Raw genomic sequence first — 16,934 nt, 5'->3', positions numbered from 1 at the left:
CCTGTTTTCCGACCAAAAATACTTCTATGAGCATATACCTGGAAACGAGTTAATTTATGAGTTACGAAACGTTTAATATCACTGACAAGGAATATGAAGGCTAGCTGACTTCATAATGAACACTGCGCATCATTTAGGCATCGTCTTCAGTATGCTGGCGGAATTCTTAAAAAAGAATCTTGCCGTTTAAGAGACGCCAGAATTAGTCAGATACTTACTCAGTGGTAAGAGGATGCGGATATCCTTTTGGTATTGATCTTCAGTATCCCGTAACTTGTGCACTAAGCTTTTTCCATTAAATTTCACAGGGCACTAGACGTTCTCAGGTGCGTATCTTCGATTGTAAAAACTATATTTCTGGCATTTGATGATTTTATTTTTGAGACATCGCTTAGACTAATTTTATTATAGTACGTAAATATAGCATTTTTATTAACATTATTACTTTTAAACCACGGAACCAATGTTACATGGATGTAAGAAAAAGGTATGTCGAAAATCAAGAGTAGTATGGTTTTAAATACTTGATTATTAAAATCACTTATATAAAACTCGAATTCAAAATTTCTCATAATATTCTATAAATAACCAGATGTTCTAAAATTTTGAAGCTAGTTTCGAAGTTCAGAATAATGAAAATATTTATGACGTAAATGAAAATGTTCGTTTGGAGTACGAATAACATAAATTTCATTATGTAGCGGTAAAAATTTACCTAGCATATACTATAAAATCTTTTAATTATTTGTTGTGATGCTTGATACTTCAGATTTTAGTTTTAGCCATCTTCATATTTTAATTTAGCTGCCTTCAGCGATTTTTTTCAGGAAAACTCAAATTTTAATTTTCATAAGCAGTTTAGGAGATGAATACTTGAAAACCATGTACCTCCAAAGAATGAAACAATGGGAAAAATGTTGGTTAAAAAAATAGAGGTGACTGACTCGTCGAATCAGTTCATTTTTCTCCGCGACTTTTGTTAAGCGGAGTCTCACTGCAACTTTCGAAATTTCAGTGCAAAATTATGAAAGGTTTCAGTTTAAATTTCATATTGACATTGTAGCGAAACACTTGAAAAATATTTTTTCTTTGAAATACGTATACCTTCTGTGGAATATAATATATTTAGCTTCCTAGTCCCATTTTCTCTTTTTCCAAATTACGGGAGCAATGAGTTCTAAAACTAGAGTGTACATTTGTAGAACCTATATCTTCTTAGGCTTTTTTTTTTCTTTCTTTAAAAATTACAAAATTTCATGTTTTATGTGTCTATGTTTCAAATACAAAAAAAATGTGAGACTCTTCGTGAGTTTTGGAAATAATCTCTGCAAAGGTAGAAATAAATGTTTTGCAGAAATATGTTGATCCCTGTGTATAGATAGTTATATAAACAGTTCTTCCTACAGTTGTTTATTTAATAAAAAAAGGTTTACTTAGTAAAGTTTGTGAAAATAACGTATTTAATAAAAAAATGTACGTAAGTAAGATATACGTAAGTTAGAGAAGGGATATTACGTAATAACTATCTAAGATATACAAGAAAAATTTATTTTTATTGATTTATTGTGCAACTGAAAACGAAACTGAAAATTTATATAAACTTTCATTAACCTTATTTGTTCAGATGCAAGATGCCAATGAGTTTAAGATGTAGCTCTTAATTTCAGTATCTTTAACAATGGAGGTAACGTTTTATAAGAAATAGGGTACTAAAAACAATTCTTTCTCTATCCGATTCCTTAAATGCAGAATATAACACTTTTTTCCAGGAATAAAAGTTAAGACTTTGTAAGAGCTTTACTATTTAAACTTTATTAAAATTGTTGTGCCACATATAATTTTTTTAAATCTCTAAAAATACCGAGAAAGTGCAATACAATTATTTAAATGTTCAAAAATCATAAGTTGATTGCAATCACACAAAATACAGTCTCGGGAATCCATTACTCCAGATCTATAAAGGTGGTTTCGCAAACAATCCGGTCAGACGTCTAAATAGAGCTACCGCTGTCTTTCTTGGAAAACTGGGAATGAAAGTTGTCTTTTCTCCCAGAACCCTCCAACTCTTATCCATTGCACGTTGAATCATACCCTGCTTAAGCCTTTTCTTAAGAGTCACGTTAACAAATAATTTAGTCGTATGAAATGAAAGCAGTCGATTAATACGTTCAATTACGAAAGTCCCTTTCTTGGCCAATGTATCAGCTTTTTCATTTCCCATAATTCCATAGTGAGCTGGAATCCATTGGAAAGAAATTCTATGTGCCATTGCCTTAAGCAAAGGCCTACGGTCTAATATTCTTTGGGAACTATTTTGATAATTCAGAAGAGCTTGAAGCGCACTTTGGGAATCTGACAATATGACTGCCTTTACAAAAGAGTGGTCACGAATCGACATTTGTTGAATAGCCACAGCAGTAGTTTCGATTTCACCATCAAAAAGGCAGTAGTAAGAAGGCCCATTGATAAGCAGATACTAAAAAGCTCGCTATGGATACCTGCTCCAGCACTGCGCGTTCTCTCTAAGATAGAGCCGTCAGTGTAGACATGCAAACACTCATTTTGAGAATAGCGAACACCAATAGCTTCCATTGCCGTAGATCTTAATTGTGAATCTCTCGTTTCGTTTTTAACAACTCTTTGAATAAAATCAAGATTTATATTCAAAAAGTCCAAGGAACAATGAGAAGGAGGTAAGATTACATAATCTCTGCTCAATTCCAAAGCATAAGATTCTGTCTGAGCAGCTTGTATAAAGCCAATTTAAGTTTTAAGATTTTTAGAAATTGCCTTATTATAGTTCCTCCAGAAAAGGGTTGTCAGGAAAACGCACTAGCTTCTGGTATAATAGGATTGCTTTTCTCTTAATACAATCATGAATAGGTTCCAAACTGGTTAAAAGCTGCATTGTAAGAATGGGAAGTAAATTTCACTGTCCCAGTAATTATGCGTAACGCTTTGTTCTAGAAAACCTCGAGGATCTGGACTACATTCTTCGGAGCCGTGATGAGGATCTCGCTACAATGACCAATAATTGGTTGAATGCGTAATTTGTAAGTAAGTCGTCAATGTCTCTCTGTTACAGCCCCACCTTGAGCCAGCCAGACGTTTAGACAGAGAGTCTTCTTACAGCTTTATTTTTCAAATGTTCTGTGTGTTTCCTCCAATTTAAACGTGGATCGAGAATGCAACCTAAATATTTTGTCTAATCATTATGTTGAATATCCACACCCTTAGATGTCCACATGTCAACTTCGGTGTAAAATGCCGTCTGTTCAGAGTAAAGAACTGGCACGTGTTTTTATCCTGATTTACTCTCATAACACTTTTTCACTTTTTCGACACCAATATTCCAGCTCTTTCAGAGCACTCATAAGAGTCTCATTTAAACCATCTTGCTGGCTGTTCTTTGTGGGAGGCTAGCTTCAGTCTATTTAAATCTAGAATCTTCACAGCCATATCTAACAGTAGAAAAACGTTGTGATAAAAAATTCTTAATCCATAAAAACATCCTGCCATTTATTCCCAAGTTCTGTAATTTCTGAATAGTACGTAGTCTCTATATTTTATGTTAAGCCGATTCAAACTCAGTGTTACCAGGACAGACAAGCGACTGTCTAAAGTATCCTTAATGGCTTAACTAACATAAGATCTACAGAATAAGATTTCTTTACAGAACACTAACATAAGATTTATCTACAGAATAAATATTGCAATAGGCTAAATTTAGAGCAGGATCTCAGACTGAATATTTTAACTGTAAAATCAAGCATCAGAAAATAACCAGGTACATCTCAGATGCTGAAACCTCTGAGGGACTTTAATCTCTCAGTCCCACAACAGAATAATTGGAATCCTAGTACAGATAAAGATTAAAAATTTATATTAGCGAAACCCGGCATTTCGGTTTATTTTTTCTTCGTTTTTAAGTGAATCCTTTAAGAGAATGCTTAAACATTTCTAGGAATTTTTTTACAAAGAAAAGTTTTTAATTTGTTTTTTTATATAAAAACAATTTGATGTTGTATGTTCTTAATAAGATATAATGTTAAGAAAGTTAAAGATGTTTAATATATCTTAATATGGCTTAAGGCACTTTTATTAAAAATTTTGTTTAACTAACAAATGAAAAACTATCAGTTTACCAGGCAGTCACAAGCTCTTTTAAATCTGTTATTTGGACAAATTTCATGCTGTGAATAAGTTCTAGTCATAATCAAAGAATACAATGTATAATGATGAAAACTATTATTACTGTAACAGCTAAATTATGTGCATTTTTATTGAATTGTATTTGCTTGTAAGTTTATCTCTACTTTGTATTCATGTAACACATATGTTGAATAAATAAATTACGCAAGAATTTCAACCAAACAACTAGACAGGATTAGCATTCCCATCGACGAAAGAATAAATATGTTTTGCCACAAACATTTTAAGCCGAAGATACGTCTAAGTTCCTCGAATCACTGATCAATCGTAAAATTGGTATCTTATTGGTAACGGATTTTGTACTTCACGATATATGTTTTGACTCAATATCTGGAGCACGGGTTTTCGAATTATCAATAAATACTTTCCGCGGTAAAGATCAATAATAAATAATACTCCGTGACGGTTCAAAAACTGCTAGAAAAGGCTGCGAACATCTTGCAGATTATTTAAGGAAGAATCCAGTGAAAATAAATGATTAGAGATGCCTGTGGCATTTGATTTCTTTTCCCCCGAATGCCTAAAGGCTTAACTTTCAGAAAGTTCTTTCGGACACACAACTGATTGAGTCTATGCATTGAATATGAATCAGTGAAGGAAAGTTTGTCTGGCATTTGGATATAAATCGTCTGGTTGAACGATTATTTAAGAGGAATCTTCGAAAAAAATAATTGTGTCACTTCGAACATGTTTAGAATTGTAAAAGTGGATGTAGCTCATTTTGAAGTTCTGATCTAATTCAGGTTCCCAAAAATCTGCCAAAAGTTTATGGAGATGTTTTAGTTGTAACAACTTATTTAGACGAAGTGCATTGAACTCTAAGAGACAATATACTATACCAGACAATTCCAGTCTTCTTTGAAGATGGTCACCCTCGAAAGATGATATTCAGTATTAATGTTTATTTACGTTATCAGGAATACTAGTCATTTTCAGAAGTAGTTGCCATGAGAGGCTTCACTATGTATTGTAGTGAATTTATGTGGAAACTAAATAGGTATTTTTATTAGAGAAATAATAAATCAAGAAAATAATTTTATGACATTAATTTAGATTTTCGCAAGGTAGAACACTAAAATATATTTCTCTCACTTCATCATAAACAACGCACAAAATCCTTAACAATATATAAAAGTGGATAGTAATATGTATGCTGTTTACTCAGTCACCAAAATATCGTCTAATGAATTTAATCTTGTAACGCTAGAACATATAGTGTGTCCTAACGTTTATCTTATAACAGTATTCAGAACGATTTACAAACCTAGCCACCAGAATTATAACTTCTTTTAGATACGTTCTCTGATATTTTTCAATGTATAACAGATACTACTAATGCGAATTATATGATATATTGCATGAAATAACCTAATATTTCAAGATTGTTTTACTTTAAGTTGAAAAAACACTTGTCTTTAAATACGTAGGATTCTCTATTGCGTAATTCTAAGTTACAGTTGGATGTGAAGAATCTTAAGCGAATAATCGCTTGAGTTCGTGAGACAGTAAATAAACTTGGAAAGGATTAAAAGACTCTTTATTAAAAATATTTTCAAATAAGGTTTAACAGAACTTCGTCTTGGAGTTTTACAATAAAGCCGACACTCGGGCTTGAACTTAAGAGACTGTAGCCGAAGCTATCAAGATTCTAACGGAGTTGGCCCCTTAACGCTAATTGACTGCGAAGCTATCAAAATCCTAAAGTATGGCCGAGCGTAATAATAGCTTGCAAGAGAGTAGCCTAAAACGGTGGACTCGTGCTAGCCAGAATATCTGGTATATCTCTCACTAAGAGAGTAGAACTTCGCGGTTAAATACCGCTCTTCCTCATTAGCAATCAGACGTGATTCCAAAACTATGTTCTGGCCGGAAGTGGTAAGTTGAAATTAAGAAGCGATAGGAAAGGAAATTTAACTCAAAATTTAACTGTTAATAAAATTAACATAATCTTTACAAATAAAAATGAGTATTTTAAATCATAGTACTAAAACTCGTATCGAAATTTTAATCGTACCTTTTCATATCCAGAAAATAATCCGTACGCGTCTTCAGTAAAATTACATTAGCTTTAAACAGACGTAGCAAATCGATGACAAGTAAGATCTTTTATATTCAGTATAATAAAAGTGCATTTTCAAGTACAGCATAAGAAAATTGCTTAAAAAGTCCTTTTATCTGGAATTATTAACGTCTTTTAATAAATTTTATTTATACTTTGAGTGTCATAAACAGAATGTACCTCTAACAATCTACTAAACAGGCATGCGCAACATAGGGTCCACAAACCAGATGTATACAGCAAAAAGAAATGGCCCGTTAATTCACTAACGTTAATAGTACAGAGAATGCTATTTGAGCTTTTGAATGCCTTTAATTTTCCCCTTTTACTTGCCCCCTTGCAAATAAGACGGGAAAATATTCTTGTTTTTAAATTTAAAAGTATCGTAAAAATATTCAAATGAAACTAACGGGACCGCTTCATAATGATATAGACACCTTTATGCCAGTCGGCGAATGTTCGAAAGGTCAGAAATCTTAAAGATCCTTGAATGGACAATCTTCATAGGGACAGAATCTTCATATGAACTTCATAAGAACTTCATGAGAATCTTCATAAGTCCTTATGAAGGACCCCTTGGCAACGATGAATATTAAGAATAATCATAAGTCCCTATGAAGGAATCCTTGGCAACGATGGCCCTATCAGTGGCAGAGCGTTTAAGACCGCTGAATACTAGGTTCCGATGTCCGGCAAATGGGCTGGCTGTATGTTTGTTTTCTGTGGCTTGTCCTAGGTGTAACCATAAATACAAGCCATACCCTCTTAGAAATTCCTCCACAAAGGCATCAATCACCTTGGATAGATAGCTTTCGGTTATTTGCTGTATTCAAATAACCTAACCTAACTTTGGCATAAACGTACTGCTCTATTATGAAGATCAGTTTCTAACTTGCAAAAGACACCTTCATAAAGGCCCCTTTATGCCGATGCACCCTTGTTAAAGCTTATGCATTTTCGAATAACATTGACTTACACAAAAAGTGCCAACGCCCTTATGATAAGGCACAATTCTGAATAACTTCCAGATTAGCATGTTTGAAATAAACTTCTCTAAACACGTCTCAGTTTCGAAGTTGTAGTCAGAATATTCCAAGCAACATCATTTTATAGTAGGTAAAAAAGGTAAAAAATAAATAACATTTTTAATTTAAGTGTATAACATAAGATTGTATTTAATAATAATGACCAAACCGATGTAAAATGTTTCAGGCTTAATTTCATATTGATGCAACTTTAGACCAGACAGACATTATTGATTTTCAGTGTGTCTGGTAGTTGAACACAAAATGAGTATTTTACACGATTTGTACGTTCATCTAGTTAAGAATCAGATATTTTATATCTTTGGTAACATCTGAAGTTATACAAAATTATTTTCAATAATGAAACTGAACAAAATCAACCACGTATTCGTTTTTAGAAGCCATATTAAGAAAACAAATAGAAACATTTCAATAATTAAGTTTTTTTTAATTTTATTTAAGTATTTTCATCTAAAAAATTTAGTAAAAGTATCATAAATTAGACTATTCAGTGAAATTTTCTCAAAGAGATTAAAATATGAATACTACTTGTATTTGATTGCAATGCCGAATTATGTTAATTTTTTCTGAGTTTAATATTATTACTCTATGTTATGGATTGTATTACTTGAACGCATACTACTCCTCCTTAACAAGTTCAATCCACTAAATCAGGGTTTCTAAAAATTTTTTCAGTTGCCCCGCTTTCATCACTGAGATTTTTTTCGCGACCCCACCAGGACTCCCTAATATTTACAAAAATTTTGTGAAACCCCATAAGTATAGCGCAAATCCGACGCACGCGTGAGTGAAACTGTCAATTTTTTCACTTGTACTGTAAGATACTATTGCAATTTTAGGTCATTAACCTGTAATTTCTAATTTTAAGACATAGAACAATGTGAAAAATTTAAATAAGTAACAGACGAAATGACAGCGTCACGTGCAAAGCAAGGAAAATGAAAGTTTATATTATTAATGAAAACAAATGCATCGAAACGTTTTCGTTTTTTACTTTGTCTGCATTGTCTTATCTTTATCTATTTTCAGATACATAAAAGGTAAATATTTGGTAATTGTAAAATTATTTTAATAAGTTAAAGAAATATAAAAACTGTTAAACTTTTTGACGACCCCTGCTGCAAGTCCCGCGACTCTCTTGGGGGTCGCGACCCATAGTTTAAGAAACCCTGCACTAAATAAAGATGCTAAATCCGAAGTTATGTATCCTGAAGAATTAGAACGTTATCATTCTAACCTTCAAACGAAACCAAGCTGCACAGTTCTAATATAAAAATCAACTACAAAATTTGTAATGTGTATCCACTATCGTCTGCAACAAAAATTAAGTCTAATACAGGGCTTTTTCAACCAACTGGGAACGTCCCCTGAGGGAAGAGGATTTTCAAAGTTTCAGCAAGAGAGTGCGATCAGCCTTTTATCTACCGTTAAGTTATAGTTTATGGATACAAAATCTACTTTTATTCAAGTTTTGATATTTATCAACAGCTTCTACATTTTTTGTCTTTAATTTATTAAACACATTAAAAAATATTCTAAATTTAAATAAATGTATATGCATTTTCGAGTTTTGGAAAGGAGAGGGGGAGATGATCATCTAGCAATCATGAAAGAGATTTCATGAGGCAAAAAGTTTGAGAACCGCTGTCCTAATGCTTTTGATGATACTTTGCAGTTACTGATTGCAAGATTATTTAGATTATTATATTAAACTTCGGATTTAGCATCTCTTTTTACTTTATTTAGAGGGTAACATATATTTTCAGCAAAGTTTAATATATATATATATTATTTACTTATTTGCCATTTTACATTAAAAAAAAATAGGAAACAAAGATCGGAGCTTCCAAAACTGAAATTGAAACTGAACATGTGCATCTGAGAGCCCGAACTCTGAATTTCGAGTTAGTTTTTTTTTTTTTTTTTTTTTTTTTTTTTTTTTTTATATAAGTCCTTCAAACTGTTGCCACAAAACGTTAGAGTCCTGCATTATATTTGAAGAAATTAAATAATGAAAAATCTGCATAAATGTATGTATATTTCTCGTATTGTGATAAAACAACGGTACATAGAGTCATCGAATTTTGAATAACGTAATCCTCCAACGAATATGAGCATGTGGAAGACCAAATTTGAAATTTGAAATTTGTTTTATGATCGATTTCCTATTTTTTAAAACTTTGACGAATTTTTGATTAACAAACTCAAGGATTTCAAAGCGAGCAATGGCAACGTTGTGCAGAAAAAACATTTTTATCTCCAGCGCGTGAGTCTCTGTATCGGAAATTCTAAAGATATGCTCGTTTTAAAACTATTTTGCGATATTGCTGTTGCACTGGATCTTATGGTTTAAGTGCGAGGAACATGATATTTAATAAAGAAAGGTAACACACAAAATGTTAAAAAACGCCCCTTTGGACGTAATTTAAAATCTGAAACATTTCAGATTTTGTTTTTATTTATTTTTTTTTAAATTTTTTATTTATTTCATTTGTATATTGTACAAATTTAAATTTTTTTATTAACAAACACGGCTATTTATAAACGAGCAGTGGCACTACTGTTCGAAATAAAACATTTTTACCTCGAAACTGCGAGCTGCCACTCGGAAAAATGTAACACATTTGTCTTTCAATTTTAATTAACAAAAAATATCTGATGCGTACACTATGTGACTTCCTTGTGCGGCCTATTAAATTATATACATTTTATACTGCACCTCATTTAAAATTATTTCCTCGAATTTCATTAGCGATATACTTCTTATTCAATCAATTCAGTTCTCACTACGCAGCAAGGCAAAACTAGATAGAAACTCAAAACATCTCCATTAAAAACTGTAAAATAGAAAAAAGAAAAGGTAAAAAACACTTGAAACATTTATTATAGTTTTAAAAATATTTGCAATTAAAATTAGAGTTTTTATGCGAAAACAAGAAATTTGTTCAACGGGCAGAAGGACATACTTTTCGCGGCACAAAAATTTAGTTAACTTTTGTCTTTCTGAGGAGAAAGATACTGAAATTTGAGCACCAGCTTGTGTGCATGCAAAATAAATCGGAAAAATTTATTGTGTGGATCAGTGATAGCCAACCTAGGCGCTATCACCCACTAGTGGTAAATTAAAGCTTTAATAATGATGGTAAAGGCTTTTGTCCATGCAATGATGAAAGTCTGTTCTCCCGCGTGCAGATCTCTCCTGCTTCCCTATATTTATAAGATTTTGCCACTTGTCTTACGTGTTGTTCTGTGACTATAGCGTGCATAATGGTGTTATTACATCGTAACAAAACGTTTGGCTAGAAGAAATTTTTCCGAGAAACGTATATCTCCTTTCTTACCATTTAAGGGTTACTAGACGAAATAGGTTCACTGGAACCGATTCTCGGCTAGCTAGGTGGGACATAAATTTTCTGCCTCTTATAAATATAAGCCAAAAAATATAAGTAAATGGATAAATTTAACTGCATATATTTATACTAAGCCTCCACTCAAAAAATTACTTTGCATTTAAGCTAAATTAAGTTACTGTGACACAGATAGGCGATAAGAAAATTTTACCACCCACAAAGTGGCCGGTAGGTATAAAATGGTTGAGTATAGCCATGGCGTAGGTAGATGTTGAAGCATACATAAAAGATTCAAGATGAGAAACAAATCTTGAAATCGTGTCAACGCAATAAGACGCAGTCTTGGCAGATTTGAATATTCATTGAACTTTTTTTTTATTTAATATTTGCCGGCACAGATAACTTGGCACACTAATCGTGCCTGTTCCAGAACATTTACTTTTTTGATATCGTTGCGGTAAGAAGAGAACAGTGCAGCAGCAGTTCGGCTAGGCCGAGAAGAACGAAGTGTAATGTGTTCAGACCAAAATCTTAATTCAGAGTGGGGAAGTTTCAATTTCAATATCATTTTGATTGGCTAATTAATAGTTGGCTGCTGATTATTATTGGCTGTTTGAGTTTTTTTTCAATCTACATCACCAGCGTTATGTAAAAGGCATTTTATAGGGATTATTTTGGAAATGACTCAGTCTAAATAAGTTTATTATAATTACTACTTTTAGATCAGAAAAGAGAAATACTCAAATTAAAATGAAGAATTACGGGTATATTGCAAATGTAAGCAACAATTTTTATTTGCATTTTTTTTATCTTACACACACATATATATGCGTACATGTATAAGTGTGTGTATGTGTAGATATAGGTTACTGTGAAAGACCGAAATTTGGTGAATGTGGTCATTCACATAGTCGCTTGGTGTATGTCCAAAATATTTGCCAAATATCCTTATTGACTTACACCAGCAAATGTCGACATTCACCATGCACTAATGTTGAATATTTCGGAGATGTGCTTTTTGTTCTCCGTATTTGAGGCTCAATAAAACTTCACAATGGTGACGTAACCTTTTTCGGCTGTCTTTTTACTGAGTAACCAATCCCGGTGAGGAGGGTTGTTCCTAACTCTGTAGAGGCGATTTCACTGCGAGACATGTACCTTCAGATTCTAAAGTAAGAAGGGCTACTCGATATTACTTGCCTTCTTAATAATGACAGCAGTTGTGTTTGGATAAATGTTAAGCATTTAATTTTAAATTTAGCCAATAAAGAACTTTTTTTTTTTTTTTACTTTTGCATTTATACCGAATATGTCAAAATACGAAAAAGCTTAAGTAGCAGCACATGTAAATAAACTTTTGAACTTAAGCAATACATTCTAAATGGGAAAAGAAAATAATACCCCCCCCCCACACACACGTGATTGAAATGTTATTTATTGCAAGAACTTAAACTTTTATGACATTTTGAATTCCACATTGCTAGTTTATACAAGTGGGAGTCTTCTATTCCAGCAACAACTGCCAACACATTTCGGCCATTTGTACGAATACGGTCGACATCAGGGACTTGTATTCGTACGATATCACCAATTTGAGCAGGAGGAAATGTGTTTTTTTTAGGTTCGTAACATTTCGTTGCTTACAGTAGAAGATTTTCTTTCCTGGCCGATCTTTTTACAGAAATAAACTCGTGCTGTTCAGTCAGGGCTTGATATGACGGCGTGGTAGGCTGCAGGTCCTCTTCAATATTTTACTTTGGAATATGGTTTTTTTTTATGGCCTCTGCTCAAATTTTCTTCAAAAGTATTAACAGTTTCTTCAAGCTGTTCTTCAGTTTCAAAAGTATTAGAAATTTCTTCGAGTTGTTCTTCGGTTTCAATAGTTGCGATTTGTTCTCCAGGCAAAAAAGAAGAATGCTATGCCTCTTCTTTGTTTAATGCCAAACATGGCTCATAAGGACTTCATTCATTCCTTCATAATATGTAGTATTCTTGGCAAATTGAACAAAGGGCAAACCATCTGACCATTTATTTGCATCGTTATCGTTCATCCATGCAGATAACATATTCTGTATATCCTGATTAACCCTTTCAACGGAGCATTGTGTTTGACTATGAGAAGGCTTTCCAAGAACTATCTTAACATCTTTCCACATAGCGCATAGTTCGGGTATGACTTGATTACAGAATTCCCTACCGTTATCTGAATGCAATTTAGCTAGAGCACCAAATGTTAAAAATATTTGAAAAAGCTGATACGCTACTTTTTCATCTGTATAGTTTTCAATGGTCGCATCTGGACAAACTTTGTTAAATGATATTGATACACCATTATGAACGTATGTTCGCCATCCCTGTGTGACTGCAGGTCTATCAGATCAACCTGACATCTTGAGTTTAACTAAGGACTGACCATTGGTTTCACAACAATACTTTTCTTAGGTGCACTATACTTCATTTGACATTGTTTACATAAATTTAAATACAACATTACAACTTCATATGTAATAGTTTTGTATTTACTTTTCAAATCTTTAAGTGTACGTGTTCTTCCTCAGTGACTTATTCTTGTGTGAGTTTCAAACAGTATGCTGAACAATTCATCATTAGTAACATAATACTGGATATTCGTCTCTCCTGGTTTTAAGGGTACAATTAATTTTTTTTCAGCATTAATTTTTAAAACGCCAAAACGTTTTAATTGTCTGTAATCCAAAGATGTGCTGCACTTAGTTTCCAGAAATCACTTCAGAAAGTATTTTAAGGGCACTTTTCTTGTGAAAATGAAAACAATTGTCTTCTCGTTTACTCGCAACTAATGCATTTAATTTTTCAAAGAAACGTTCACAATTCACTGAAGTATCCATTCAATATAAATTAGGGTATTGGATTTAAAAAAAAATTTAAGAAAAAATTGCATAAGACTGGCAGTGTTCCAGAGTATAACAAATGCATGCCACATAACCTCAGTCGCAGCAGAACAAAGGATTTTGGCGACTGACTATCGCCCCTCTGTTGACCGCGAATTCTCTTTTCGACCTTTACCACAGTATATTTGTGACTGTCGACATACACCAGTGATGGTCAGAAAGTACAAGAGTTTAATGAAATATTCGGTCTTTCACCGACGTATTTGGTATGTGCGGACATTCTCCGATTTTGGTCTTTCACAGTAACATATATAAATATTCTCTATTCGCATAAAGCTAATTTAAATTTTAAATTATGAAATTTTAGTTGTATACATATAAAAGATTAATTATTGCTGCGAGGTGCAAGAGAATTATTTAAATTTAATTTAACTTTACAATTTATTCTTATATACAGGGTGATTATAATTAAAGTTTAAGTTTCAAAACGCTATAAAAAAGAACCACTGATGAAAATGATGTGAAATTTGAAAGGAATGTTATTGAAGAAGGCGGAAAGCGTATGGCAGAAGAAAAAATTTAGTTTCAAAAGTTAGCAACAGATGGCGCTGTAAGCGGGAGAATCACGACGAGAAACGAGAAATGATTCGTAAAACAACGGCTAAGGTGGAAGTTACACATTAAAGCGCATTGACAAATTAGAATTGTTGAATAATTTTATTTGCATGATTGTACATATCACATCGAAAGGAACAAATCGGTTTCAAGAGTTTTGCGGTGATATACCGCATAAGAACCATTCATCAAAGCAGTTCGGAACTGTCGCGAGACTGGCGCAAAACATGTTCAATATGGTGTCCACCGTTGTGTGCAACAAGTTGAAAGCAACAAACAGCATGTTCCACAACGGATCGCAGTGTCTCCGGGGTGATGTTCAGAATGTGTTGCGAAATGCGTGCCTTAATTCCGCTAAATTTGCAGTTGGAGCACGGAACACAACATCCTTCAGATATCCCCTCAGCCAGAAATCACACGGAGTAAGATCAGGCGATCGGGACGGCCAGGCTGTAGGGAAATGACGGCTGATAATTCGAGCATTTCCGAAATGGCGCCTCAGCAGCTGCTTCACGGGATGTGCAATGTGCGGAGGAGAGCCATCTTGCATAAAAATGATTTCATCGACACATCTACGCTGTTGCAGAGCTGGAATCACGTGGTTGCGCAAAATCGATGCATACCTCTGACCAGTGACGGTTGCGATAACAGGACCGGAAGCACCCGTCTGCTCAAAAAAATATGGTTGTAGGATGAACGATGCCGTAAAGCCACACCATACCGTGACCTTTTCAGGATGAAGTGGTACGGGGTGCGTTGCCAGTGGATTTTCTGTTGCCCATATTCGACAATTCTGGGTATTCACGTATCCTATCAGATGGAAATGGGCTTCATCTGTCCACACAATTTTCCACGGCCATTCATTATCCACTTCCATGCGAGCCAGGAATTCTAACGCAAAAGTCTCCCTAGCTGTCAAGTCAGACGGAAGCAACTCCTGCACATGGCCAATTTTGTACGGATAGCATTGCAGGATGTTCGTACAATTTTCAGCACCGCGCTCGTAGGCCTGTCCAATGTTCAGGCAATTACTCGTGCACTGCACGGTTGCACACCACCGGCCGACCCCTCTTGTAATGCTGTGGCCACTTCTTCAACTACCGTCGAATGCACTCGTTTTCTCCCTCTACCAGATTGCACATCAAACGAACCTGTCGTTTCGAATTTTTGCATCATTTTCTTTAGACCTACGACACTCATTGGACCAACGCCTTCTTTTATACCCTTCAGTGTCCTGAATTTTTGCAGAGCTACTCTTGCACAATCATCATTCTTGTAATACAGCTTTACCAGCAGACGCGATCCTGCAGTGAAACACCCATTGCGAACGTCTGAGACGCGAAATGAGGAACAGCCTGGTACCTGGCGGCTTTATAACACTGAAATTTAACTAAAATTTTAATTTACGTCTTCTTCCGCTTGCAGTGCCATCTGTTGCTAACTTTTGAAACTAAATTTTTTTCTTCTGCCATACGCTTTCCGCCTTCTTCAATAACATTCCTTTCAAATTTGACGTCATTTCCATGAGTGGTTCTTTTTTTATAGCGTTTTGAAACTTAAACTTTAATTATAATCACCCTGTATATAAATATATACATTATTTATCGTAATAAACTCTATTTCATACCTCTAGATGGCAACCAGACTGATCCAAGGTATTCAGAACAGCACAGCGTTCGATGTTGGGTCTTAGAGAGAGATTGGAAGCTCCGCCAGCAAGCTAAAGTGGGGAGATTTTTTTCGTTTGCCAAGGTCAGGTGTTATGGATGCCATCATGGCCCGTGAACGTGTCACCAACTCGGAAAGTTAAAATTGATGTCTGTGTCTTCATATGTTGTGATAGAAAATAAAAGGTGGACGCAATACTAATGTTATCTTCCTTGTCTCTGGGATATTCACGAAGTCACAATATATTTACTTTTGCTATAATTGTTAACTAAAACTGGTCTATTTTTATGAGAACGGCTTTGATCAGTCAGACGTAAATAAAGTGATTTAGGAGATAACAAAGAAGGAACATTCATTAGTATATGCATGTCCATACATTTTTCGCATCCACTAATTAGAAATCATAAAAAAGAAAATAAATTTCTGAGGCTGGTTGGCATTTATTTTTTATATGACTGAAACAGCCAACTGCTCAAAACTCTCCGCATTTCTTTCGTCTTGTTGGAACCCGTAATGCAACACGCTTAAGGTGCATCCCTCTCTTATGCTACCGGAACAAAGTCAAAACTGCGCAAACTAAATGGAACATTTCTTAAAAGAATGTTGATTGCGTAGCTAAGTTGGCATCTTCAGTTGGAAGCTGAACTCGAATACCAAGGAATAATACACATACATTTCCAGCGCTTTTTTAACATTTACTTTTCCAAGAATGGTAGAGATTTATTTGAGTTGACACATTTTAAAGACAATTGACTTGTACTATTCCACAAATATACAGCATGATATAGAAATACGTTATTCGCCTTGCCACACGAAAATGATAATTTGTTTAAATTTAGCCTAGTAAAAAGACTACAAGCTTAGTTTCGAAAATTTTGTTATTAAAAAGTTAACTAGCTGAACTCGTGCAAACAATTCGTCAGAAAAATCCCTTCAGTCTGTTATTACGTGCAGCTTGTCTATTCTATGATGTCTATTATGATGTTACATACCAGTGGCCTTTTTTCAGACTCGGGGAGTCCCTGAAACTAATTATTAATGGAAATTTTAAAACTACAATTTATTTCTTTTTGTAGTCTTTTTTTTATGTGTGTGTGTGTGCGCGCGCGCGCTG

The 16,934-nt window shown here is 34.1% G+C and overlaps 1 long non-coding RNA gene across 2 annotated transcripts in view; it reads left to right on the top strand.

Annotated features, from left to right (window-relative positions):
* Positions 1–16,017, top strand: part of LOC146998466 (uncharacterized) — a 56,066-nt gene extending 40,049 nt beyond the window's left edge. For both annotated transcript variants that reach the window (XR_015039444.1, XR_015039443.1), the window contains one exon: positions 15,786–16,017. This is a non-coding gene — a long non-coding RNA (uncharacterized LOC146998466). The remainder of the gene's footprint in view (positions 1–15,785) is intronic.
* Positions 16,018–16,934: the final 917 nt, after the last annotated feature.

Source organism: Stegodyphus dumicola, chromosome 2 (assembly GCF_044657685.1).
Source record: "Stegodyphus dumicola isolate Sdum_Otavi_A_Nest chromosome 2, ASM4465768v1".
Classification (NCBI taxonomy): domain Eukaryota; kingdom Metazoa; phylum Arthropoda; class Arachnida; order Araneae; family Eresidae; genus Stegodyphus; species Stegodyphus dumicola.
This window is presented reverse-complemented; position numbering and strand designations above follow the sequence as displayed.